At 43.9% G+C, this 26,415-nt stretch overlaps 1 protein-coding gene and 1 long non-coding RNA gene across 17 annotated transcripts in view; both read right to left on the minus strand.

Moving 5' to 3' along the window:
* Positions 1–26,415, minus strand: part of PTPRK (protein tyrosine phosphatase receptor type K) — a 626,320-nt gene that overhangs the window by 447,005 nt on the left and 152,900 nt on the right. The gene's annotated exons all lie outside the window — the stretch shown is intronic.
* LOC115648543 lies at positions 1,646–23,993 on the minus strand. The gene is made up of 3 exons (XR_003999590.1): positions 23,982–23,993; positions 18,986–18,991; positions 1,646–1,741 (listed from the first exon to the last, which is right to left on the minus strand). It is a non-coding gene; the product is annotated as an uncharacterized LOC115648543 (long non-coding RNA).

A 26,415-nucleotide genomic window follows, 5' to 3' on the forward strand; every position in this document is an offset into this window, starting at 1 on the left:
AAAAGTGTTTAATCTTTTCCCTTGCTCTTTGAAGGCCTAGAGGATTGTAAAGTGTACTTTACTGCTCACGACACAGACACACTGACAGCAGTGCTAACTTAAATCTTCTGTTTATCCACAAACTACACACAGAACAGTCAGTGTCAATGCAACCTTCTCTGTGTTAAACTGCTTACACACAACACACTGATATGAATGAGCACTTTTATGGGTAATGAGGCAGTTCAATCTTTTTGCTCACTTGCTCCACAGGCTCTCTGCTGAGATTGAAAATGGTAACAGTTTTGGCGATAGTTCTGAGATGCAGATAATAGTCCTGGATAACTGTATTGAGGCTCACTGATATCACACAGTCCATCAGATGATTATGCTGACAGATTTCTGTCACCACTAGTCTGTCCTGGTTTTGAACTGGAGACCTACAAGTGACAGACTTCACTTTCTGGACCTGTGAGTGAGATCTGTGTCTGGGCTGATACAACTAGGTTAATCAAGAAATTTTTGAAAGTATCTCTTATGTATATTTTGGTTTTTTCAGAACATAAAAGCAGCCATACTTGGTCAAACCAAAGGTCCATCTAGCTCAGTATCCTGTCTTCCAACAGGTTTCAGAGTAGCAGCCGTGTTACTCTGTATCTGCAAAAAGAACAGGAGTACTTGTGGCACCTTAGAGACTAACAAATTTATTTCAGCATGAGCTTTCGTGAGCTTATGCTGAAATAAATTTGTTAGTCTCTAAGGTGCCACAAGTACTCCTTGTCTTCCAACAATGGCCAATGCCAGATGCCCCAGAGGGAATGAACAGAACAGGCTATCATTAAAGTGATCCATCCCGTAGCCCATTCCAAGTTTCTGGCAAACAAAGGCTAGAGATGCCTATCCTGGCTAATAGCCATTGATGAACCTATCCTCCATGAACTTATCTAGTTCATTTTTGAACCCTGTATTAGTCTTGGTCTTCACAACATCCTCTAGCAAAGAGTTCCACAGGTTAACTATGCGTTGTGTGAAAAATACTTTGTTTTAAATCTGCTGCCTATTAATTTCATTTAGTGACCCTTAGTTTGTGTGTTATGAGCAGGAGTAAATAATACTAACTTATTTATTTTTTCCACATCAGTCATGATTGTATAGACCTCTATCATATCTGCCCCCTTACTCGTCTCTTTTCCAAGATTAAAAGTGTTATTAATCTCTCCTCATATGGTAGCCATTCCATACCCCTAATAGTTTTTGTTGCCATTTTATGAACCTTTTCCAATTCCAATATATCTTTTTTGAGATGGGGTGATGACATTCGCACACAGTATTCAAGATGTGGGTGTACCATGGATTCATATAGAGGCAATATTATTAATTATGATGTCTTATCTCTTTTTTTAATAATTCCCAACATTCTGTTCACTTTTTTGACTGCCGCTGCACATAGATTGGATGTTTTCAGAGAACTATCCACAATGACTCCAAGATCTCTTTCTTGAATGGTAACAGCTAATTTAGACCCCATCATTTTATATGTACATTTGGGATTATGTTTTCCAATGTGCATTACTTTGCATTTATCAACATTGAATTTCATCTGCCATTTTGTTGCCCAATCCCTCAGTTTTGTGAAATCCTTTTGTAGCTCTTCACAGTCTGCCTGCGACTTAACTACCTTGAGTAGTTTTGTATCATCCGCAAATTTTGCCACCTCACTGTTTACCTCTTTTTCCAGATCCTTTATGAATATGTTGCAAAGCTATGTAAAATGTACAGTGAGAAGAGGCCAATATTTACATGAAAAACATTATAAAAACAAAAGAGCCCCATGTAAGTCCTTCCATTCTCAAATCCATACATTTTAATTACTGGTTAGTAAAATTTTAAGGACAACATTATATCAATAAAATAATAAAGGCATATTTTACGAGATCATTAATGCATACTTCAAATGAAAGAAAACTGTCCGCTTTTGGCCTCAAGATTCAGAATCTAATTTAGGCATTTATTATTTGACGAATGAATTCCACCCTGTAACATCTTACTGCTAAAATAAACAACCTCCTCTTAACCAAGAGTATTTTACTCTTCCAGTAATGTCAACATTCAGGTCCCTCAAAATCAAACTTAATGACATCAAACTTCAGAAAGGTAAGTAAACCAGTCTAGAAGTGACTAAAAGCCAGAGGGTTCTGTCCAAACATTGAGAAAGTACAAAAGCAGAGAAGGGGAGAAAGCTTTGCACCAATTACTCAAGAAAGCTTAGAGTGTCTGGTTCACTGTTCAGGTATAAAGAGCTAAGAGAGTGCAACATTCAGGCTTTATTACTTTTTGCATGTATGTTCTCCTTTGTCACTCAGGACTTCCTGAAAGTAGAGATCTTTGTTCCGAGATATTAATCTATACATAGGCATACTGTAAAGTCCTCTATTAGCAAGCTAACAAGTGTCAGTCAGTGAGATCACCCTTAATCAATCTCAGAGTCAGTTTACCAAATAGTTAAATTCAGGAGAGACTGTAATTATCATTTTTGTAGCAAAACAGTGCTGAAGTTGGAAGGTGCACATTGGATTTTTCTGGAACATGAGCGGTTTTATTTACCGTATAAAATAATCTAAACTCTAAGGGGTAAGACGTAATCTTGGGATATGCCTGAATACCACCGATGAAAATGTGCATCTTCTAATTACAATCTAGGCAATATTTATCTGGGTTCCCATATGGCTTTCCTTAGAGACTAAATTGCAGGTTATCTTGAGTGTAAAATAGTATTCAAGATAAAATACAGTCTTGTTCAAGAAAATAAAGGCAAAAAAGTAAAGGGAGAGTGTTTCTGAACTGACATGAGCTTCATGAGAAATACCTACACCAAGGCTTGAGTCACACTCATAAATAAATACCTTTTTTCAATATTTGTGAGAGTGTTTGCCAGTATCAAAAGTGAAGATGGTGGTGGAGGGAAGCAAAGGGAGAAATTAAATATCTAGAACAGCATGCAAGGTTAAATTCAAAAAGATTTTGATTTGTCATTGTCAAATGAAATACAGAACTGAGCAGTGCAACTCATTAAGGGTTTGTTCTAAAAACACTGAATCCTATCAGAAATCAGTCTGTCAATGATGACTAAGTGGAGAGGCTGACAGGAATAACTCACTTGTTTTCTTTCTAATTTTTAAAAGTAGCAAATGAATATAAAAATGTATGTTAAAAGAAAAAACTGCAATTACTTTGGTCACCTGTAGGCCCTGATCTGGCAGTGTGCAACATGTTGTCAATTTCTTGCATCTGAGTGTAATTCCATTAAAGTTAGTGGGGTGTCAGTGGTATCCCCATAAATAATGAATAGCTGGAGCAGGGCTTATACTGTGAACTCTTCAGGGCAGTGACAGGGCTAGATTAAGGCAATCTGGTGCTGTAGGCACACCATGACATCAGGCCCCATGTGGCTCCACCCCACGGCTCTATCCCCGTACTGTTGTATCAATCTGTGACATGATCACAATCTGTAGAGTGGCAGTGACAGGGTGTCATAGCATTCCCTCTCAGATCTGAACCTTAGAGTTCAGAACATGAGATACTACACCTGAATCCTCTAAGCTTAATTACCACCTTAGATCTGATAGCACTGCCACCATCCAAAAATATAGTGTTTTGGGGCACTCTGACCTCCCAACCTTCCCTGGGGACCCCAAGAACCCAGATCCCTTGGGTTCTTAAAACAAGGAGAAATAAACCATTCCCCCACCTTTCCCCCTCCCAGAATTTCCCTCCCTGGGCTATACTGAGAGATACTGATCCAACCTCTTAAATCACCATTCAGAGAAGCATCTCCCTTCCCTTCCACAAAGAGGCAAACAGATTAAAAGAAAACAGAGAGAGATTCTATCTTTCCCCCCTCCCGTCTCCTCCACCCGTCCTGGTGAGTCATCCCAATCCCCTGGAATAAAACAAGGGAAACAAGAAAAAAAAATCAATCAAGTTCTCTAAAAAGAAATCTTTTAATACAAGAAAGGAAAAAGTAAAGAATTATCTCTGTAACTTCAAGATGTAAATATTACAGGGTCCTATAGCTTACAGACACCAGAAAGACTTTCCCCTCAGTACCAATACAGATCAATATATTCCCAGCAACTACACATATAAACGTTAACCAGCCAGATCCACAATTGCAAATAGAGTAAACCAATCAAAAAGCCTAAACCACCTGTTTTTACTTACTATTTGAAAAGAAACTTAGAGAGCCTGTAGTAATGTCTGGTCTCTCTCAGACCCTCCGAGAGAACAACACACAATGGACAAAGAACACACACAAAAGCTTCCCTCCACCCAAATTTAAAAGTATCTTGTCTTCTGATTGGTCTTCTGGTCAGGCGTCCAGTTCCCTGCTTGTAACCCTTTACAGGTAGAAGAGATATTAACCCTTAACAATCTGTTTATGACACAAGGGCTGCCTTTTTGCTGTTGAGAAGTAGGGGCAAGCAGCATAGGACTTCCTCACTTCCCACAAACAACAGTTGTGGTTTCCCTCCCCTCAGAAGCAAAAGGGCTCCCACCTCCTTCCCCAACCTGGAGAGGAGAGGCAGGGCTGGCAGCAAGAAGGGCCAAGTAGTTGCACGGTGGCTGTTGGGGGTATCTATTTAGATGTGTTGGCTGGGCCTTCTGCACTCTTTTTTCCTTCTTGCCATGTGCACAGTCCACTGCTGAGGTCTGTCAGAGCAATGGGTCTTGGTGTTATAATCCCACTGAAAAGCATGGTACAGTTCAAACCTCTAAAACCTAAACGGTCTGTAGATTCAGGGGGAAGCCATTGCAGCTATTACACTCACCTCGTGTTTCCATGCTTTCCTTTGAGGGCTAAACCTTTTACTTTTTAAACTAAAAGCTTGCTTTTGATGTAACTGCATAATTCCAGGGGCTGGAGCCCTAAGTATGGATTTATAGTGCCTCTGTCTTAATCCAGGCCTGGATAGGTATGTGCTTATGTATTTGTACAGTGCGTAGTGGAATGGGACTCTGATCCTGATCAGGACCTCTAGGCACTATGGTAATATAAATATTTAATAATGAATGATATTGAGTAGAGATAAACTTGAGAGGACCCTGTAATATTAAATCCCCCTACTAAATTGTCCAAATGATTTTCAGCAATTAAGAAAAAAATAGTCTAATTATATAAGCAGTTTTCGCACAAATGCATGATTGTCTTGTGGCCTACCCTTAACTTAGTTACACAGCACACAGGAAAGAGTCAAACCAACCAGTGGTTCATGCTGAATCTGACTGGAGGAGATAATGTACGAGTACCATAACATTGCCATTACAATGGGTTATGTAATATAATTTAGCCTTCATCTGGGGCACAATCCTATTTAAGTGGAGAACTCAGTCTATGCCTACGCTTTTGGCAGCATGTAGAGTAGAAGCACTACATTGTAGCTACACACCGTGGTGAAAGGCAGGCTGCATCCACAGTTGTCACTGAGGTGGATAGCTACACACTACAGTGAAAAGATACAGCAGGAAGGAAGCAGCAAGGGAAGGCTCCAGCTGGCACCTTTCCTTGCTGCCTCCTTCCTGCTGGCACCTTTCACTGTGGCAGAGAAAAGTTCCAGCAGCTAGACACTCTACTACTCAAAATAGACAAGGGAGGCACTGGACGTATAGACAGCCATGAAGGGTACATACCCTGGGGGTTCAGAAAACACAGAACGCTCTACTCACCTAAGCACTGCCTCACTGTCTAAACTGCTATATATACACACATGTGCTAGGGAGACATGCAGTGTCTGTACCCAACATGCTGCCATAAGTACAGACATAACTTTAGAATGTTTGCACATACTTTTCTAATACAGCCTACTCGATATACAAAGCTTCTGTTAGGAACGCAAGGGTAACAAAGAGCAGAATTGGGCCCCATGTATTAATCCTAAATGCAGCAAACTAATAACGTCCCTGAAAAGGTACATTCCACAACAAACTGGACGTAAATATTCAGCCTATTCCCTTCTCTGATAAAAGGATGGATAGAGGACCCTGCCTGTGAATCATAGGATGTTTTTCAAGTATGAGGCTCCCCATGGTAAGTTTCAAGTCATTAAATACATCTAAGAGTTTGTATTTTCAATAAATATCTCCTGATTACAACTGTAGTTTCATGAGATACCTCAGTGACCAAATTTCAAGAAAAAAAATTGCTGCTGTGGGATTTGTACTTTGAATTTAACAGAAGAACTGATTACAGCTTAATTTAATTATTGGATAAAGCCTTTTCAAAAATAGCTATACTAAGAAGCTATGAAATAACTTGCAAACGTAAATAATACTAGTCTCTAATATGAACCTAAGATTTCCTCCAGACTACTACAAGTGACAGAAAGGATATATGCTGAAGTTTTTCAAATGTTTAAATATAATTTTAAAAACTATATAAAAATCTAGTTTTATTTTCTAAATTAACATGAAGATTTCAAACTGATTAGTAAACATATCACTTAGTTTGGTTAGGGAGCCATGTACATTATGATCTTGCTCCTGCAAACATGCATGAATGACCCTATTGAATTCTGTGGGGCTACTCACATATGTGTTTGCAGGATTGGGGCCTTATGAAAATACTGAGGAACCAACTTCAGGGAGCGTGCCAGGTTTTTATACTCAACTCCGCCCCTAAATGTTGTACAGTATAACAGAAAGTGCGCTCTTGATTCTACTTCATGTCCATATTAAAAACAGCCCAAGCTATTATTTATATAAAATATAATCGTTATTTCCAGACATATAAAATAGTTCCTTAACCTGAGGATTTTACAGTCTCCAGTTAATAAGAAATCAAGTAATAACAATAGACAAAGACGAATAGAAGCAAGACACAAAAGCAACATGGGAAATAAAGACTGCTCTTAAGAAAGAAGATTTATTAACAAGGAAAACAGATTGCCTTCTTTCTGTTTTTTGTCTTTCCTGTAAGTTTCCGTTTCCAGTGTTCATGTGCAAGAATAGGTGGTGCCAGGACAGATATTTAGTGATGGTCAGAAGCAAGATATTTGTATTGGTTTTCTTTCACTTCATATTTTTAATAGACTGAAAAGTTGGAAAACTAAATCTTTTTCTTTGTTAGCACTGCAGTGCTATTGTTAGGATTGAAGAGGCACTTCTTTTCTAAACTATTTTCAGGTACTTATTTATGTTAAAAAATCCTCTTTCAGTTTAAAATTTCTCATGCTTATTCTGCCAAAAAAAATTGTACAGTTGACTGTTTCAGATTTCATGGTGTGAACAGACACAGTTTGCCAGTCATTTTTTTCTGGCTGTTCCAAAACTTTTCTAAATCAAAGATGGTTCAATATTTAAATTTCCAGACATGACAGCCCCTTCCAACAAACAGCATGTGGCAGCACTCCTTGCAACTCACTGTACTTTCAGCTTCAATTAGTGCACAGTGCAACAACCCACCTTCTCTGCAACAACGGCCACAAAGAACATATCACGACAGTGCTCAGTTTACTATCCTACTATCCCCTACACCTGCCCAAATCAAATTCAGGGACTCTTAACCTTAAATGCCTTCCATGGAACTGGCCCAAGATACCTCAGAACCTCTGCTCCATGACAACCTTCTTCAGTTGTTGTGTCACTAAGGAACTATGAAGCTGTCAATCTCAGGGTGAAATTAGTGTGCTTTGGGGGAGCTATCAGCTCATCATCCTGCCTCCAACCCCTCTACCCCCTATCCGTCACCCAGCTCCCCACCACACTCCATCACCAACTCAACCTCTAACTTCTTCCCAGAACCTCAATTCCTTCCTCGCTACACCCTCTCATTTCCCCTCTCCACCTCCAGAATCCCAAATCCTCTTGTATTCCTTAACCTCTTGCTCCCCCATCAGCCATGGGAGGCCTGTGTATTTGGGGGGAGGGGAAGAAGAGGGAGTGTCAGTTCACCACCTCCCCCAGGTTGCGGGGGGTCTCCTATCTGGCCAAAGCACCTGGAATCTTAGCTTCTAGCGTGCACACACATACACAACAAGTCTTTGGGAGCCACTTTTCTATAGCAGCTAGCATTGCTGAGGTATTAGGGAGCTGAGATGACACTCCCTCTCCCACAACCATGTCCTCTTGCCAGCTGAGAGAGGGAGAGCAAGATGGATGCTATTAAAAATGACAGCACAACAAAAGATTCTTCTGCGTTCAGGTGATCTTCCTGTGGCGGCTATTCTGGCTTTAAGAGCCCTTTGTGGAACCAGGACAGCACCACAGGTATAAACACAGGCAACAAAAAAAATAAAATAAAAATAGGGCTCTATTTAGAAAAGAAAAACTTCCAGTCTAATTAATGGTTAGAAAAATAACTCTTAATTTATTCAAAACATCACAAAAATAGCTTGCCCAGAAATCACTTGGAACTGTGGTTCCCACCCTTTTCACTAAGATAACCCACAAATTGCATTGTGTCTTTTCTTTTTTTTTTTTTTTGAGGGAGGGAGCAAACCACCATTGCACATACATACACCATCAGCCCCGGCACAACAACCCTAGTCCCAGCCCAGTACTGAGCAGCCACCCCCTAGGCAGAGGAGGTTGAAAAGTAAACCTGCCCTGCACTTACCCACAGGGCTAGGCCCAGCTCCCCACTCTGGGCATTGTGAGCTGGCACACTGGGTTGCAATGTCACTCAAATTTGGCCCAGTTGCGCTTCCATCATGAAGCAGGGAGACAGGCCCAACCTCACAGCACAGGAACCACCACTGCAGGGTGACTGTGGAGCAGATTCGCTCCCCAAGCCCCCTTGTGACTCTTTGGGGTTTAGACCCAGTAAGGGGTTGAGTTACCATCTGCCCTACAGCTCTGGATGCCTTATAAGCTATGCTGCTGTGGCTCTCAGCCTTGACACCAACAGCCAGCAGACAAGCATGCTGGTCAGGTTACACCCTGGCTTCCACCAACCAGTTCCTCTTTGCAGGATGACCACAATACTCACCCAAAACTGTCTGCCCTGTAGCATCCAGCCCTCTCACGGAACACTTACAGAAGTTATTAAGTTTGCTGCTCCCTTAAAGAGAGAGCACCCAGTAGTTTACCACCTTAACTGGGATTCACAAACTCTATTTAATTAAAGAGCAGAATTGGTTTATAGTGAAAGTAAAACAAATTTATTAAACAAAAATTCATAGGTTGGCATGATACAAAGCATAAGGAATTAAGTTAGAAAGGGTTAGAAGCAAAGTAAGTAAACATGTTTCTAAGACTAAACTAGGGTCTGTTGTTCAAAGAAGGATTTCTCACCACATCTCTTTTCCAGCATGACTGACCAGATTCCCTAGCTAGCACAGAGCTCAAAACACTTTCCTTCTCCTTCCCCCCACCCTCACTTCCCCGCTTGGGACAGCAAAAGAGCTGGAGCCGGCCCTGAGTATATCTTTGAAGTGTATTTTTCTGAAGGGTAACCTTAATTTCCTTTCCACTGCTAAGTACAGACACCATGGTAGTTCCTCCACCACTGATGATGTTTACAGTGCAAATGATCTCTTCCTGCAGCCTCAGATATGAATGGATAGCTCACTGAATTTGGTCACACCTGATTTGAGGTGCTTGCCTCCTTCCTTTGTCTGGAGAAGACCTTTTCATCAACTCCCTGGACATGCCTCGTATGAACACATTTCAGTCACACTCTTTGTAAGTTAATCATACATACATCACACAAGAATATGAATAATCAGTGACTTAGTTTTCCAATTATTTATTGGATGCCATGTTTTGGAAAAGTATCATGACAATACAATGTGCCATCTGCTACTGAAGTGCTCTGAGGTCACACCGCTCCCCCCGCCCCTCCTTGGGCCTCTCTTCTGCAGCAGGCCAAGAAACGTGTATGTTTGCCTAGGGCTCTCTGACCCATCTAGAATCTTCCTGTGATCCACTAGTGGGTCTGAACCCACCGTTTGGAAAACACTGATTTAGAAACTAAGTTGCTTATGGAACATGAATTCACAGTTCTAGTCTATTCTATCAAGCTATCAAGAGAGCAGGTTCCTTTTTTACTTACATTATTTCATTTTAAAACATTATTTAAAAATCAGTGACTTGGTCTTCTGTAGATAGAGTTCCTCTTATATTTCACTGCAATTTTCCTTTAAAACAAGCACATTTGACTGTCATTTAAAATAACCTCTACCAATCTGAATACAAGAATGCTAAATAAGGGCTTGTCCTTGCTCCATCAGAAATACAAAGTTACTGCTGTGAAGTCAGTGCAACCCTCACAAGCTATGGAATAACAGTCCAGTCATCTATTAAACTTACATTTGCAAAATAGTTACACAAAGGGTTTCAGCAGCTTCAATTTTACTGACTTTACAAGGGGGTTATTCCACTCAAACCTTGCATACCATGTTAACAATGTTTAAAGGCACAGCTGCAGAGTAATTTGAGCAAGTAAAGATGAGTCAAAGTTAAGTACACCTGCTTGACTTGTTCCACATTCAGGAAAAACTTGTCAGCTAGAGGGTAAAACAAACCCCCAGGCCATGGCTACACTAGAGAGTTGCAGCACTGGTGAGGGGGTTACAGCGCTGCAACTTAGGATGTGGCCACACTTGCAAAGCACGGCCAGCGCTGCAACTCCCTGGTTGCAGCGCTGGCTGTACACCCGGTTGAGCCTTGGGTGTAGCGATTCCAGCGCTGGTGATCCAGTGCTGGTCAGCAAGTGTGGACCCCACCAGCACTTCTATTGACCTCCGGGGTATAAGGAGGTATCCCAGCATACCTTTTAAGCCTCTCTGCTAATCCTGAACACTCCACTGCCCTGGGCTCAGCTAACCCCACCTTTAAATGCCCCTGGAATTTTAAAAATCCCCTTCCTGTTTGCTCAGCCAGGTGTGGAGTGCAATCAATCAATCAATCAGCGACCATGCCTCTACGGCCCAGACAAGCCCCAGCATGGAACAGTTCCGAGCTGCAGAACCTCATCAGTGTTTGGGGTGAGGAAGCTGTGCAAGCACAGCTGCGCTCCAGCCGGAGAAATTATGATACCTATGGGCAGATATCACAGTCCTTGCTGAGAAGGGGCCATGAACGGGACGCGTTGCAGTGCAGGGTAAAAATTAAGGAGCTGCGCAGTGCTTACAGCAAAGCCCGTGAGGGAAATCGCCGCTCAGGAGCTGGCCCCACGACCTGCCGTTTTTACAAGGAGCTGGATGCCATACTTGGGTGTGACCCCACTGCCAATCCGAGGAGCACGATGGAGAGTTCAGAGCAGGGAGAAGTGGGGGAGGGTGTAGAGGAAGCCGAGAGTGAGGCTACTGGGGTGGAGGGAGACACCCCAGAGTCCCAGGAGGCATGCAGCCAGGAGCTCTTCTCAGGTCAGGAGGAGGCTAGCCAGTCGCAGCAGCTGGAAGTTGTTGGTGAAGAAGCAGCAGAGGAGTGTGTTCCGGGTAAGCAGATTTTATGTTTTGGGAGAGGACGGTTTGGGTTATGGCTGCCTGCATGCATGCCTAAATGTGGAATAGCCCATTGATTTGCTCTATCACGTCTCTGTAATCGGCCTCGGTAATCTCTTGAAAAGTTGCAGCCAGAGCGTGGGCAATGTGCTTTCGCAAGTTTATAGGGAGAGCCACCGTGGTCCTTGTCCCGGTCAGGCTAACTCATCCGATCCACTGTGTAGCGAGGGGTGGGGGTACCATGGCTGCACACAGGCAAGCTGCATAGGGGCCAGGGCGGAATCCACATTGCTGTAGAAGACCCTCCCTCTCTTCCCAGGTAACACGCAGCAGTGATATATCTGGCAGTAGGAAACCCTGTTGAAAATTTAGGGACACTTCAGTGCAGGGCGCCAGGTTCGTGGTCTCCCCACCCCTCTTGCAGCAGGTAGCCAGCCCCGCGGTGCGTTCCGGTCTCCCCACCCCCTTCCAGCAGGTAGCCAGCCCCGCGGTGCGTTCCGGTCTCCCCACCCCCTTCCAGCAGTTAGCCAGCCCCGCGGTGCGTTCCGGTCTCCCCACCCCTCTTGCAGCAGGTAGCCAGCACCGCGGTGTGTTCCCCCACCCCCCCAGCAGGCCAGCACTTCCGCAGACCGCCCCCCCTGCCAGCAGCTCGCCAGCTTCATGTTCCCTACTGTCCGCCGTGCAGGCCACCAGCTACCTCCTCTACCCAGTGCAGATAAACCCGAGTGAGCCATCAGTCAGTTCCCCCTCCCAGGTGAAGTCGGGGAAGAAACACTCACCCCATTGCTCGCCATGCCTTCGCTTCCCTGGCCTCTCTGTGTTATGTTAGGTATGTGGGAAGGATGCTACAAAAAGTCTAAAAACTCCTTCACTGTGTGATAACAAACAATGTAGCCTCTGTGTATTACATGTTTCTATCTATGTTTTTTTTAGTGACCTTGACTAATGCAGCCGGATCACCGGCCTCACGTCGCTTGCAGAACGAGAAAAAATCAGCGAAAATCAAAAGAAGAATTGATCAAAGCAGTTATGAATCACTACAACAGAGAAAGTAGGAAGACGCAGGAATGGAGAGAGGAAATGTATGAGTGGAGGCAAACACAAAGCAGGAGAAAGGAATTGGCTACCAAAAAAACCTCAAAGCACATGATAAGCCTCCTGGCTCGCCAAACTGACTCTTTCGAGTCTCTCGTAGCCATGCAGGCAGATCTGTACCGTGGTAACCCACAACCCTCCCAAAGCTCTCTTTCTTGTTCCCCAGTATTTGCACAAAACACCTTTCTCCAGCAGCCAGTTTCTTATTACCCCCAGCTACCCCCAACACCTGTACGATCACCTACCAGCCCTGATAACTACAATCCTTACCCTGTGCACTCCACACCCATTACTCTGCAGCATAGTAATCCTGAAGTGCAGCAGACATTGAACAGCAATCCAAACAGGACATATTCAAACCTCTGAATGTACAGTCCACCACCCTAACCCCCCTGGCCTTTTATGTACTGTACTTTGAATAAAGGATTTTATGGCTTTTACAATACTTTTTATTATTGCAGAAAGTGGTAAATACTGTACCCCAAGGTAGAAAGGAGCACAGCAAAGGCACCAAACATTACTGTTGGCTCTCAGCATCAAACTGCTCCCTTAAGGCATCCCTAATCCTTGAAGCCCTTTCCTGGGCCTCTCTAGTAGCCCTGCTCTCTGGCTGTGCAAATTCAGCCTCTAGGCATCGAACCTCGGAGGTCCATTCCTCACTGAATCTTTCACCCTTCCCTTCACAAATATTATGGAGGGTACAGCACGCGGATATAACAGCGGAGATGCTGCTTTTCCCCAAATCTAGCTTCCCATAAAGACACCTCCAGCGCCCTTTCAAACGGCCAAAAGCACACTCCACAGTCATTCTGCACCGGCTCATCCTGTAGTTGAACCAGTTCTTGCTCCTGTCAAGCTTCCCTGTATATGGTTTCATGAGCCAAGGCATTAAGGGGTAAGCGGGGTCTCCAAGGATCACAGTGGGCATTTCGACGTCCCCTACTGTGACCTTGCGGTCTGGGAAAAAAGTCCCGGCCCTCAGCTTCCTGAACAGGGCACTGTTCCGAAAGATGCGTGCATCATGCACCTTTCCGGGCCATCCTGAGTAAATGTCAGTGAAACGCCCACGGTGATCCACAAGCGCTTGCAGAACCACGGAGAAATACCTCTTGCGATTAACGTACTCTGATGCCAGGTGGGGTGGTGACAGAATAGGAATATGCGTCCCATCTATTGCCCCTCCACAGTTAGGGAAACCCATTTGTGCAAAGCCATCCACAATGTCCTGCACGTTCCCCAGAGTCACAGTTCTTCTTAGCAGGGTGCGATTAATGGCTGTGCAAACTTGCATCAGCACCATTCCAACGGTGGACTTTCCCACTCCAAACTGGTTCGCCACCGATCGGTAGCTGTCTGGAGTTGCCAGCTTCCAGATTGCAATAGCCACCCGCTTCTCCACTGGCAGGGCAGCTCTCAATCTCGTGTCCCTGCACCACAGGGTAGGGGAGAGCTCAGCACACAGTCCCATGAAAGTGGCTTTTCTCATCCGGAAGTTCTGCAGCCACTGCTCATCATCCCAGGCTTGCAGGACGATGTGATCCCACCACTCAGTGCAGGTTTCCCGAGCCCAAAGGCGCCGTTCCACGGTGCTGAGCACGTCTGTTACTGCCACAAGTAATTGAGTGTCTTGAGCGTCAGGCGTTTCAATATCATCGTTTGACTCCTCACTGTCACTTTGCAGCTGAAGGAATAGCTCCACTGCCATGCGTGATGTGCTGGCAACATTCATCAGCAAGGTCCTCAGCAGCTCAGGCTCCATTTATAACAAAAACTGCAGAAATCGCGCTGCAGACTCACAATGAAGCCAAACTGCTCGGAATGTGTAGCAAAGCACCACGGGGCGTTGGAACAGGAAGCGGAGAGACCCGCACACTTCCTTCCCCTTCCCACAAGCCACAGCGCCAAAATGGAACGAGGTGCTCTGTGGGATAGCTGCCCACAATGCACCACTCCCAACAGCGCTGCAAGTGCTGCAAATGTGGCCACACTGCAGCGCTGGTAGCTGTCAGTGTGGCCACACTGCAGCGCTGGCCCTACACAGCTGTACGAACACAGCTGTAACTACCAGCGCTGCAGAACTGTAAGTGTAGCCATGGCCCCAGGTAAGCAAGGGACTGGGAAAGGCTCTAGCTGCCATGTGGGTGGTTAACAGAGCTGAACAGAAGATGACAATTCAGCTTCTTAGCAACTGTTAAATTTTGAAAATTTGGTTTAATTTCACACTGAGTCTTTTTCATTTCATCGAAAATGTTCCAACCATCTCTAGTGGTTAGCGACTTTAATCAGGATCCAGTAAATTCAGTGTGAACACTAGGTGGTATTGTATTGTATAAGACACGTAAGAAACCAAACTTCTAAAAAGGGCTAGATCGATTTCGTTTTTAGCTGTTATACACTGGTAAAAGCTCAGGACATGAGGATAACAACCAAAAACAGACTACATTTATGAGTTATGTAATAAATTCTGGATGATTGGGTTAAAGTGAGAAGCCTTCTCCAGGTTCCATCAGGTCCTTTGAGCAAAAATCCATCTTGTAAGTTAAAAAACTGAACATACCTTCAGGTGCTCTTGAATGCAATTTGTGGATCTCTATTCACAGAAACCATCATCAAGCGCCCATAATGTACAGAAACGGTTCTGCCAGTGAGAGTGAACTCTGTAGACAGTATCGAACAGGTATGATGTAATGAAGTTCCATGATCTGACTAAATTCTGCGAATCTGTGAATCTCTGGGGTGGCCCTGCAGGTGGCACCAGGTAGGGTCAGGGCATGCACTCCTTCAGGGGTGGATAGAGAGTTTTAAAGCACAATGTGCTAAGGGGAGGGGGGGAGGACCGACGGTGTTTGTCCATCTTGGTGACCTGGCTGAAGAACATGCAACGCTGCTTTTGAATAAAATGAGTGACTGAAGGAAAGCCAGATCTCTGCAAGCCTGGCATTTCACAAGAACTCAAAACACTTTATGTTCAGGATTTGGCACTGACACGACATATGGAATGCCTCTAGCTATTCCAAGTCTTCCCGTAAGAAGGTCCAGGTTTTTGACCTGTACAGTAATATAGGTAGTACACAGATTTGATAGATTCTGAACTCTCTCAGCACAAAGACATTTTTGCATCATAAGTGAGACATGGACTTCATGCAGGAAACAGCAAAACCTATTAATCAAAGAAGTTTGCTACGACTATTTGAACTTTGCTTGTATAGCCTAGGTAAATGAAATCATCAAAGCTCTCCATGGTACTCAACCCTACCTGCACAGGGTTTTCTGGTGGCCCAGATCCAAGGTTCTGGACCTGGGTTTTCTGCCATGAGATGCTCAATCCCACAGTGGGGGCAGTGACTTGGAGACTGTGAAGGAATGGTCTGAAATTCTCTGACTTCCCTGAATTCTTCACAAGCAAGGCAGCAGTATTTGGATACTTTTGGCTGGTGAACAGTTCTCGACCAACCTTGATTCTAATGCATGAAGCAGCAAGTCCTAATATCCAACTGATAGCTCAACAAAATAGGGCCAGGGTGAGAATGCATTCCTGCTGCACACCTGAGCTTGCATAGAAATGTGGTAAAAGACTGAACCAACGTGCACGGTACTGGTGTGAAGATCATGCACCAGATTTAGCAGAATATCCGGAACACCGACTCCTTTCAGTGTGAGCCAATGTGCTGGCCTGTCAATCAAATCAAAAGCCGTGCGAATGTTGAGGTATGCCACATGAAACAGGCAGTTACATTTTCAGTGCACTTAGTCAGAAGGTGGAAGGTAAGGACAGTAGCCATTGTTGATCACCCAAGAGTAAAACGGATTGCTGTGGATGACACTGTTAAGGAGTGGCTGCACCCCACCAAGCAACATGTGAGCAAAGACCTTTCCAGGGACTGATAACAATGAGATCAGCCTGCAGTTGCCACACTCAGTACAAGATCCTTTACTCTTGTACAGGACACTGTGATGATGTTTTTCCACACGCCTGATGCCTCTGCTTTTAAGAACAGATGATGCAGGCTGATCTCACTGGTTCCCAAGGCACCTTTGAGCAGCTCAGGGTGAATACCCTCAGGTCCAACAGCATGTCAATTCATAACTTTTAGGTGGCCTTTTAGACTTCCTTGAGTGACAGAGGAACAGTGTTCGTCCCTGAGTCTCCAGACATACAGTTCATACAAAGACAAGTTTGAAGCCCCTGCAGATTTTATTAAGTAACATACCACAAAAAATACTACTGAAAGATTTGATACTCCGACCTGAAATGTTTCTGTTCCAGACTAGGGTGACCAGACAGCAAGCGTGAAAAATCGGGACGAGGGTGGGGGTTAAGAGCAGCCTATATAAGAAAAAGATCCAAAAATCGGGACTGTCCCTATAAAATCGGGACATCTGGTCACCCTACTTCCAGACACACTGCTATTGGGGGCAGGGATAGCTCAGTGGTTTGAGTATTGGCCTGCTAAACCCAAGTTTATGAGTTCAATCCTTGAAGGGGCCATTTAGGGATCTGGGGCAAAGTCCTGCTTTGAGCAGGGGGTTGGACAAGATGACGTCCTGAGGTCCCTTCCAACCCTGACATTAAAAATTTAAAATTAAGATCACACTCACTGTCTCCTTGTCAATAATGGGCTTTAAATACTTGGTAGAAAAAGGCCCTGTAGAAGACTCAGAGGTAAATTCCAAAAACCACATATTTAGGAGCTCATTCTCCTTGGCTCACTGGTGCTTGTATCCTTAACCTCCTAACACAGAGGTGAGCAAACGATGGCCCGCAGGGCCATCCTGCCCATCCCCTGAGCTCCTGGCCGGCCCCGGCCCCTCCCCAGCTGTCCCCCCACCCCCAGAGCTTCACCTTGCCATGGCGGCAGCATGGCTGTCTCCAGCCGGGTGGCACAGCTCAGGGCAGATTTTTACGAGTGAACACAGGGTGCCCTGGCATGGGCCCCGCAACAACAAGGGGATGCCAGGCACTGGGGCAGCTCAGCACTGGTGCACTCCCCCACGGGGGGGAGGGGCTGCACTGCGGGAGCACGTAGGTGGTGCGGGTGGAGGGAGTACAGTGGACACAGGCGGAGGACTCAGGAGGAGCACCAGGCAGCCGCGCAGCCAGCCAGAGAGAAGCAGCACTTTGAAGAGGGAACTGTCGCTTCTCTCTGGCTGCACGGCTGCCCCTGTTCCTCCTGAGTCCTCCGCCCATGTTCGCAGGGCGACATTCTGAAAGGGGCTGCGGTCTCAGGGGGGCGGTTAGGGGCAGGGAGTCCCGGGAGGGGGCAGTCAGGGGACAGTGAGTGGGGGGAGTTGGATAGGGGGTGCGGTCCTGGGGGGGTAGTTAGGGGCAGGGATCCTTGGAGGCAGCGGAGGCTAATAAAGGGAGTTTGCAAGGGATCTGTCCGAGAGCAGGTACGCTAAGTGCTGCATTGAAGGGGCTGTGTTGGTGAGTACCTGAGTGTCTGCTGCGGGTACAGTTTGTCAGTTTGACCGTGTACTTGATTGTTTGAAAAGTGTGAACTGGGAGTGCTTTGTTCCAGGTGGGCCTTGAGTGGGCCCGACTGTTATAAAAAGGCAGTCAGCAGAGAACCAGCTGCACGGTGAACAGCAGAGGCTAACAGAGGGAGTTTGCCTGGGGAAAGTGCACTGAGGCTTTCATCTGAATGTTGAGCGTTCAGCTGCTGTTACCTGCACAGGGTGTTTGTCTTTCTTCCATAGGGCAGAAGAGACTTTGTCTGTACAAACTGTAAGCTGGTCTCCATACTGGAAGAGAAGGTTCAAGGTCTGGAGAAACAAGTATCGACCCTGCGTTGCATAAGAGAAAATAAAGATTTCCTGGACAGACATCAGATATGCTTCTATGGGCACAACATTCTGAAGAATCAGAGCAGGCTGCACAGTGGGGATAGAAGGCCTGTGAAGAAATTTGGCAGCATGTGACCTCCAGAAGAAGAAAGAGGAGTGTCCATGTACTAGCAATGCAGATACAGGTGAGCAACCATTTTCATGTTCTCTCCACAGTACTAATGCGGAGAGTGGACTAGATGATACATCTGAGGGAAGGGAGCAGAAGGAGACTTCACCGATAGGAAGGCCTGAGATGCACTTTCCTAGGGATGGGAGCTCCACGACCACCTCCCAAGAGAAGGAGGCAGATGGTAGTGGTCGGGGACTCCCTCCTCAGGGGGACTGAGTCATCTATCTGTCACCCCAACCAGGAAAACCGAGAGGTCTGCTGCTTGCCAGAAGCTAGGACTCACAATGTGATGGAGAGACTGCTGAGACTCATCGAGCCCTCGGATCACTAACCCTTCCTGCTTCCCCACATGAGCACCAATGATACTGCCAAGGATAACCTTGAGTGGATCACTGCAGGCTACGTGGCTCTGGGAAGAAGGATAAAGGAGTTTGAGGTGCAAGTGGTATTCTCATCCATCCTCCCTGTGCAGGGAAAAGGCCCAGGTAGAGACCGTCAAATCATCAAAGTCAACGAATGGCTATGCAGGTGGTGTCGAAGAGAAGGCTTTGGATTCTTTGACCATGGGATGGTGTCCCAAGAAGAAGAAGTGCTAGGTAGAGACGGGTTACACCTAACGAAGAGAGGGAAGAGCATCTTTGCAAGCAGACTGGCTAACCTAGTGAGGAGAGCTTTAAACTAGGTTCACCAGGGGAAGGAGACCAAACCCCTAAAGTAAGTGGGGAAAGGGGATACCGGGAGGAAACACGAGAAAGAGAGAGCAAGAGGGGAGGACTCCTGTCTCATGCTGAGGAAGTGGGACAATCAGTGAGTTATCATAAGTGCCTGCATACAAATGCAAAAAGCCTGGGAAACAAGCAGGGAGATCTGGAAGTCCTGGCACAGTCAAGGAACTATGATGTGATTGGAACAGGGGTCAGCACCTTTCAGAAGTGGTGTGCCGAGTCTTCATTTATTCAGTTTAAGTTAAGATTTCGTGTGCCGGTAATACATTTTAATGTTTTTAGAAGATCTCTTCCTATAAGTCTATAATAATATATAACTAAACTATTGTCTCTAAAGTAAATAAGGTTTTTAAAATGTTTAAGAAGCTTCACTTAAAATTAAATTAAAATGCAGAGATCCCCAGACTGGTGGCCAGGACTCAGGCAGTGTGAGTGCCACTGAAAATCAGCTTGCGTGCTGCCTTCAGCACGCGTGCCATAGGTTGCTACCCCTGGATTGGAACAATAGAGACTTGGTTGGATAACTCGCATGACTGGAGTACTGTCATGGATGGATATAAACTGCCCAGTAAGGACAGGCAGGGCAGAAAAGGTGGAGGAGTTGCATTGTATGCAAGAGAGCAGTATGACTGCTCAGAGCTCCGACATGAAACTGCAGAAAAACCTGAGAGTCTCTGGATTAAGTTTAGAGGTGTGAACAACACGGCTCATGTCGTGGTGGGAGTCTGCTATAGACCACCAGACCAGGAGGATGAGGCTTTCTTCTGGCAACTAAGAGAAGTTACTAGATCACAGGCCTTGGTTCCCATGAGAGACTTCAATCACCCTGATATCTGCTGGGAGAGCAATACAGCGGTGCACAGACAATACAGGACGTTTTTGGAAAGTGTAGGGGACAATTTCCTGGTGCAAGTGCCGGAGGAACCAAATAGGGCAGAGCTCTTCTTGACCTGCTGCTCACAAACTGGGAGGAATTAGTAGGGGAAGCAAAAGTGGATGGGAACCTGGGAGGCAGTGACCATGAGAGGGTCGAGTTCAGGATCGTGACACAAGGAAGAAAGGAGAGCAGCAGAATATGGACCCTGGACTTCAGAAAAGCAGACTTTGACTCCCTCAGGGAACTGTTGGGCAGGATCCCCTGGGAGAACAACACAAGAGGAAAAGGAGTCCAGGAGACCTGGCTGTATTTTAAAGAACCCTTATTGAGGTTGCAGGAACAAATCATATCGATGTGTAGAAAGAATAGTAAATATGGCAGGCACCCAGCTTGGCTTAATAGTGAAATCCTTGCTGATCTTAAACACAAAAAAGAAGCTTACAAGAAGTGGATGACTGGACAAAATAACCAGACAGGAGTATAAAAATATTGCTCAGGCATGCAGGAGTGAAATCAGGAAGGCTAAATCACACTTGAAGTTGCAGCTAGCAAGGGATGTTAAGAGTAACAAGAAGGGTTTCTTCAGGTATGTTAGCAACAAGAAGAAAGTCAAGGAAAATGTGGGCCCCTTACTCAAGGACAAGGAGCACGGGGGGGGGGGGGTTGAATGGGTCGGGGGTTCTGAGAGGGGCAGAAAGTGGGAGAGGTGGATGGGGGCAGGGGGCTGGCTGTTTGAGGGGGCACAGCCTTCCCTACCCGGCCCTCCATACCCTTTCATGACCCTGCTATGGCCACCTTCCAGCAGATGACTGGCATCAGGGGCAGCTGTATGTATTTTGCTGCCCCAAGCACAGCAGTCAGACAGCCTTTGGCGGCATGCCTGTAGCAGGTCTGCTGGTAATGCGGATTCGGCGGCACGCCTGAAGGCGGTCTGCCAGTCCTGCACCTTCGGCATACCCACCGCCGAATTGCCGCCAAAGTTGAGGGACCAGCAGACCTCCCGTAGGCATGCCGCCGAAGGCTCCCTAACTGCTGCTCTCACAGCAACCGGCAGGCGCCCCTCCACAGCTTGCCACCCCAGGCACGCACTTGGTGCGCTGGTGCCTGGAGCCGCCCCTAACTGGAATATTCGCCCAGAACAGTTGCAACAAGATGCTTCCTATTTCATCAGGCAAGTGCTACATCATACCGCCTGTCCTTACATCATACTGCCTGTCCTTCTTGCTATGGCAGATCCACTTTCAGAAAACTGCAAGCAGTTCTGTCTGTGACATCAGCATCAAGGTGTCTGTTAGCTGGAAGAAATTATTAAATGGGAAATATGAGGGAGAGTAAAGGCAGTGTTTTAAAGTTACTTTTTACTGCTTAAAACACTGGTAGTGGCTCAATCCAAGCCTTGCAAATGATATATTGTACTACTGCAACCAGGGATAAACGACTGAGAGTAGTTTCTAAATACCCACATATACACTAGTAGTTACATTCAATCACACCACAAGTTAGTATTAATTTAAAGTAAATTCTAAAAAACAACCACTTATATTGCACCATATCTTTTTAAAAGTCCCCAAATGAACCAAACCCCACTGAAAAAAAAATCATTTAAAACTAGGTTCTTAATTTCTTATAAAAGTCTTGCATACTCTAAACATTTTACACTGAGCTTCTGGTATAACTTTTCATCTCATTGTAAATCATTCTAAATGTTTGGCTTCAAGAGATAGCACCAACAAAAGTAAATACAAATAATGTTTGCCCACTTTGCCCTTTGCCATCATTAGCACTAAGAACTACACTATGTCTTATGGCTATTGTTTCAATGTAATTGAATTTTCAGAAGATTTTATTTGCTTGGAAACATTTCTGAACAATATGATCCATTCAGGTAATCAGAAAACCCATCTAAACGTATCTGAGCTAACAAATAAAGCTAGGATTTATATCTGTAATTTTTGCTATGCAAAAAAAACGTGCTTTGGCACAAAAATCTGAACATAATCACTGTCCTACATTTTTATTTTCTTGTTTATATTTATTTCATTAAGCTAGATCTTGTAGTACATTGTAATTCTTCAGAAATAAAAATAATGGATTCTACATAATCACGTGAATAGCATTTCAAACAGTGATTATTTTGGAGAATATTTTATACTTTCATGTGCCTCAAAGACAATATAACAAATGCAATCTACTTAGGATTTACACTACATTGGCAGCATTGTCATTACATAATTATGGATCTAAAATGTTAGTTGCTATAACAACTTGGAACAGCTCTACATCCCTTACAATATGTTGCTGTCTTCCTCTTTTCATGTGCACACTTATTTTTAACCCTGACTTTTTCCTGATGTATTCTTTGCTAGGCAACATCATTAGCTAAAACTCCTGCTGTGTCAGGATGGCAGATGCAACTGTAGGCATCTCCCATAACCAAGCAAACCTGTCTTCCTCAGATGAACTGCCAGATGTGCCATACTACTTCTGAATGCAGGACTGTGCCAACTTTAATTATGTTCTCTTTTTTATGGATGGAAAAAAAAAATCTCAATTTCTCAACTCACTAATAAACTCTTTAAAGATTTCAGACTACTGTCTCGTGCCAATTCACAGCATGCTGAATTGTAATTTACACATAAAAATTGACGTATGCATCATGGGACGAATTTAAGCCTTAGATTTTAAAAACACAAGAATAAAATTACACTTGGGTTCTGCAATCCCACAAATACATATATGTGTCTCAAAGGCTGCATCATATCACATATGGAATGAACTACTTGTAAATTATCTTTAAAAAATAAAATGAAAATGCCCACACAAAGAGGAGTCCATCTCCTCATCCCAAACCTCCAAATTAACATCTAAATTCTACCATTTGTAAATTTTTCTGTAACAGTATAAAAATTGTCAAGAATGGTATTCATGTTGTGCTTAAGATATTGTATTTAAATTAATGAGGTCTGGGGCAGAAACTCAACAGAAAAATCATGCTAATACTGTCACAAAGATGAGGTACCAAATGACATGGACATGAAAAACATATTTCCCATAAATTCCACTAATTGAGGGTGATGGTGATCACATCCGCTGGGAAAAGGAAGGTACGAGTCTTGACGGCTAAGGCGGCAAAGTGGGAGCAGTTCTTTAATAAGTCATGGAATATTTTCGACTTGGACTTTTGCTTCCATTACAAATATAGATGGCGAGGGGAGCATCTGCCTCTCCTTGCAGGGTCCACAAACAATTTGAGGAAGTACTTGGATGATATTCAGTGTGGTAAAGGAATTCTGACTCCTATGTCTTGGTCTAGCCAGAAAGGAATAGACAGCCCTTAAAAGGCACCGTTATCACTGTGGAAAATGGGAAAAGAAGGTTTCAAAGAGCTGCAAGATTTCAGACTCTAAAGTTTGTAGGAAAATTACTATGAGTAACTAGCATCAGACCAGCTCAAAAGGAACACCGGACTAACAAAGTTCTTTGTAGCATTTCTGAATTTAAGTGAGCACATGTAAGTAAGCACCTCATGAGGAAGTCTTTCTGAAGAAAGTGTTCATTCTGTTAAGGAGTGTTAGCTATATTATGGCCAAAACAATTACGAAGTACAAGACAAAGTGAAGCAACATTTAGTTATAAATGAACATTTCTTTAGAGTGCTGTGAAAAAATTTTAACAGTTGATGGGTGTTTTTTGTTGAATTTTGTTTTTTTAATTAAAAGGAGCTGACAGGTTGCTACCCTGGTAGACTGTCCAGCATCAGGACACTCGTAACTCTCTCTGTGTTAGGAAAATAGGATTTTGCACCCTTAAATCCAGACAGTTTTCTCTTAATCCACAAGCCTAAACAATACTAACCTATAAATATTGAAGATGGAGCCCAGCTTTGGAATGGTTTTACCAGATGGAACTCCCAATACAGAGAAGCATTTAGTGCTTCCATCCCTGGTTACCATGACAAGGTTATGAGGCCAAAAAAACAACTGCACCTGCTAGTGTTAACCCAGCAACCACATTAACAGACTTCTCCTTATTCAGTTGTTTTTAAAGCAGCTGGTAAATTCTTACACATAAAAGAAGGTGTCAGGTAGCCTACTGACCTACTGTGGATGAAGAGTACTGTGGATGCAGAGTAAAGAGAGAAATAATCTTGCAAGCTGTAGGTCAGCTAATATATTCTTTATATACACTTGTGTTCCAGCATGCTAACCTACTTTGGCCCTCAAGACTGCTTTCCACTTGGATTAAATTGGTGCACTAACTCCTTGATTTATATTTCAAAGGTCAATTAAGAATTCTGTGAATGGCTGGCATCTAATCAAATTGAGAAAAGATTAAAACTTGAACCATTAATTTTTTTGATAAGAAGTGCAAATATGTAGGAAAAACACTTGGTGATTCTATCACCTTCAGCTTCCTTAGTCCATCATTTTGTTCCATTAAGAACACACGAGGGGGCTGGGGGGGGGAGGAGGGGTATCAGTATGTTGCATTTGAACAGGATTTCCAGTGAAATGAGTAAACAAACTAATGTCAGGTTTCAAGAACTGAACTAGAGTGATTTGATTCATCCTTGATTTCCATCTGCTACAAGACCTTGAGCTGAGAAAGATATGATAGATACTGTTGTTTTTGTTAAACTGTAGAGAACAAAAATCAAAGTTTATTAGAGAAAAATAAGATACTTAGCACGGTGTCATAAACGGATAGTTAAGAGTTAATGGAACAGAAGTACTTCATATCTCTTTTGCCTGGAAAGGGTTAACAAGAACTGTCACCTGACCAGAGGACTAATCAGGGGACAGGATACTTTCAAATCTTGAGGGAGGGAAGTTTGTGTGTGTGCTGTTAGTTTTTTGGTTGTTGTTCACTCTGGGGGCTCAGAGGGACCAGACGTGCAACCAGGTTTCTCTCCAATCGCTCCGATACAGGCTCTTATAAGTTCAGAATAGTGAGTACTAGGTAGATAAAGCGACTTAGGCTTATGGTTGTTTTCTTTATCTGCAAATGTGTATTTGGCTGGAAGAAGTTCAAATGTGTATTTGGCTGAAAGGAGTTCAAATTGGTATTTTGCTGAAAAGATTTTAATTTGTACTTGTGTACTTAGGCTGGGAGAGTATTCCCAGTGTCTATAGCTGAAAGACCCTGTACCTATTCCATTTTTCTAAATTTACAAAGATAATTTTTACTGTTTTTTCCTTCTTTAATTAAAAGCTTTTCTTGTTTAAGAACCTGATTGTTTTTTTATTCTGGTGAGACCTCAGGGGACGGGGTCTGGATTCACCAGGGAATTGATGGGGAGAAAGGAGGGAAGGGGGAGAGAAAGGTAAATTTTCTCTCTGTGTTAGGATTACTTTCTCTCTCAGGGAGAATCTGGGAGAGGGAGAGAGAAGGAGGGGGGAAGGTGCATTTTCCTCTCTGTTCAAGAAGTTCGAATCACATTGATCTTCCAGGGTAACCCAGGGAGGGGAAGCCTGGGAGAGGCAACGGTGGGGGAAAGGGTTTACTTTCCTTGTGGTAAGATCCAGAGGGACTGGTTCTTGGGGGTCCCCGGGCAAGGTTTTGGGGGGACCAGAGTGTACCAGGCACTGGAATTCCTGGTTGGTGGCAGTGCTACAGGTTCTATGCTAGTAATTGAGCTTAGAGGAATTCATGCTGGTATCCCATCTTTTGGATGCTAAGGTTCAGAGTGGGGAATTATACCATGACACACGGAAATAAGGCTAAAAATAGCTACCACCGTAATTAACATGGAAGTTCAAGGCAAACATCATTATATGAAAATTTTCTTCCTATTATAAATTTTAATCAACCACATGAGTTAAAAAAGCATGTAAATTAGGCTAGGTTTTAAAAAAATATTAAATTCTCCATGCTTCTTGAATGCACAAAAAACATTCCTCTCCTTCCAATCAACTTCGAACACAGGAGTAAATATGTATTACTATCCATATTTCAAGTTCAGATCTTTGATCAAAGTTTGCTTTTTAAGACATACAGCTTTCAGATCTTTACTGAAAACGAATAGGCTGGTGACACATTGCAGAATGAAGGCTTTGTTGCAGTAAATCATCAATTAGAAGTAACTTTTAGTTAATATTTGACAATAAATGCATGCTCTAAATATTGGGAGGGAATGGGGACAGAACAGCAGTTTATCAACTGTCTTCAGTACTGGAAAAATGCAAAATGTCATGGCCCAATACACAAAGCACTCATTTCATTTTATCTTTAGATATTTAAGTTAGTGTAATTCTTAATTTAATATTCAATGTCACATACACTGCATTTTCAAAGAAACTTGAGGGGCTCTCTCAAACAAAAGGTAATTAAAATATATTACTT

The sequence above is a fragment of the Gopherus evgoodei genome, chromosome 3 (genome assembly GCF_007399415.2).
Source record: "Gopherus evgoodei ecotype Sinaloan lineage chromosome 3, rGopEvg1_v1.p, whole genome shotgun sequence".
In the NCBI taxonomy this organism is placed as follows: Eukaryota; Metazoa; Chordata; order Testudines; family Testudinidae; genus Gopherus; species Gopherus evgoodei.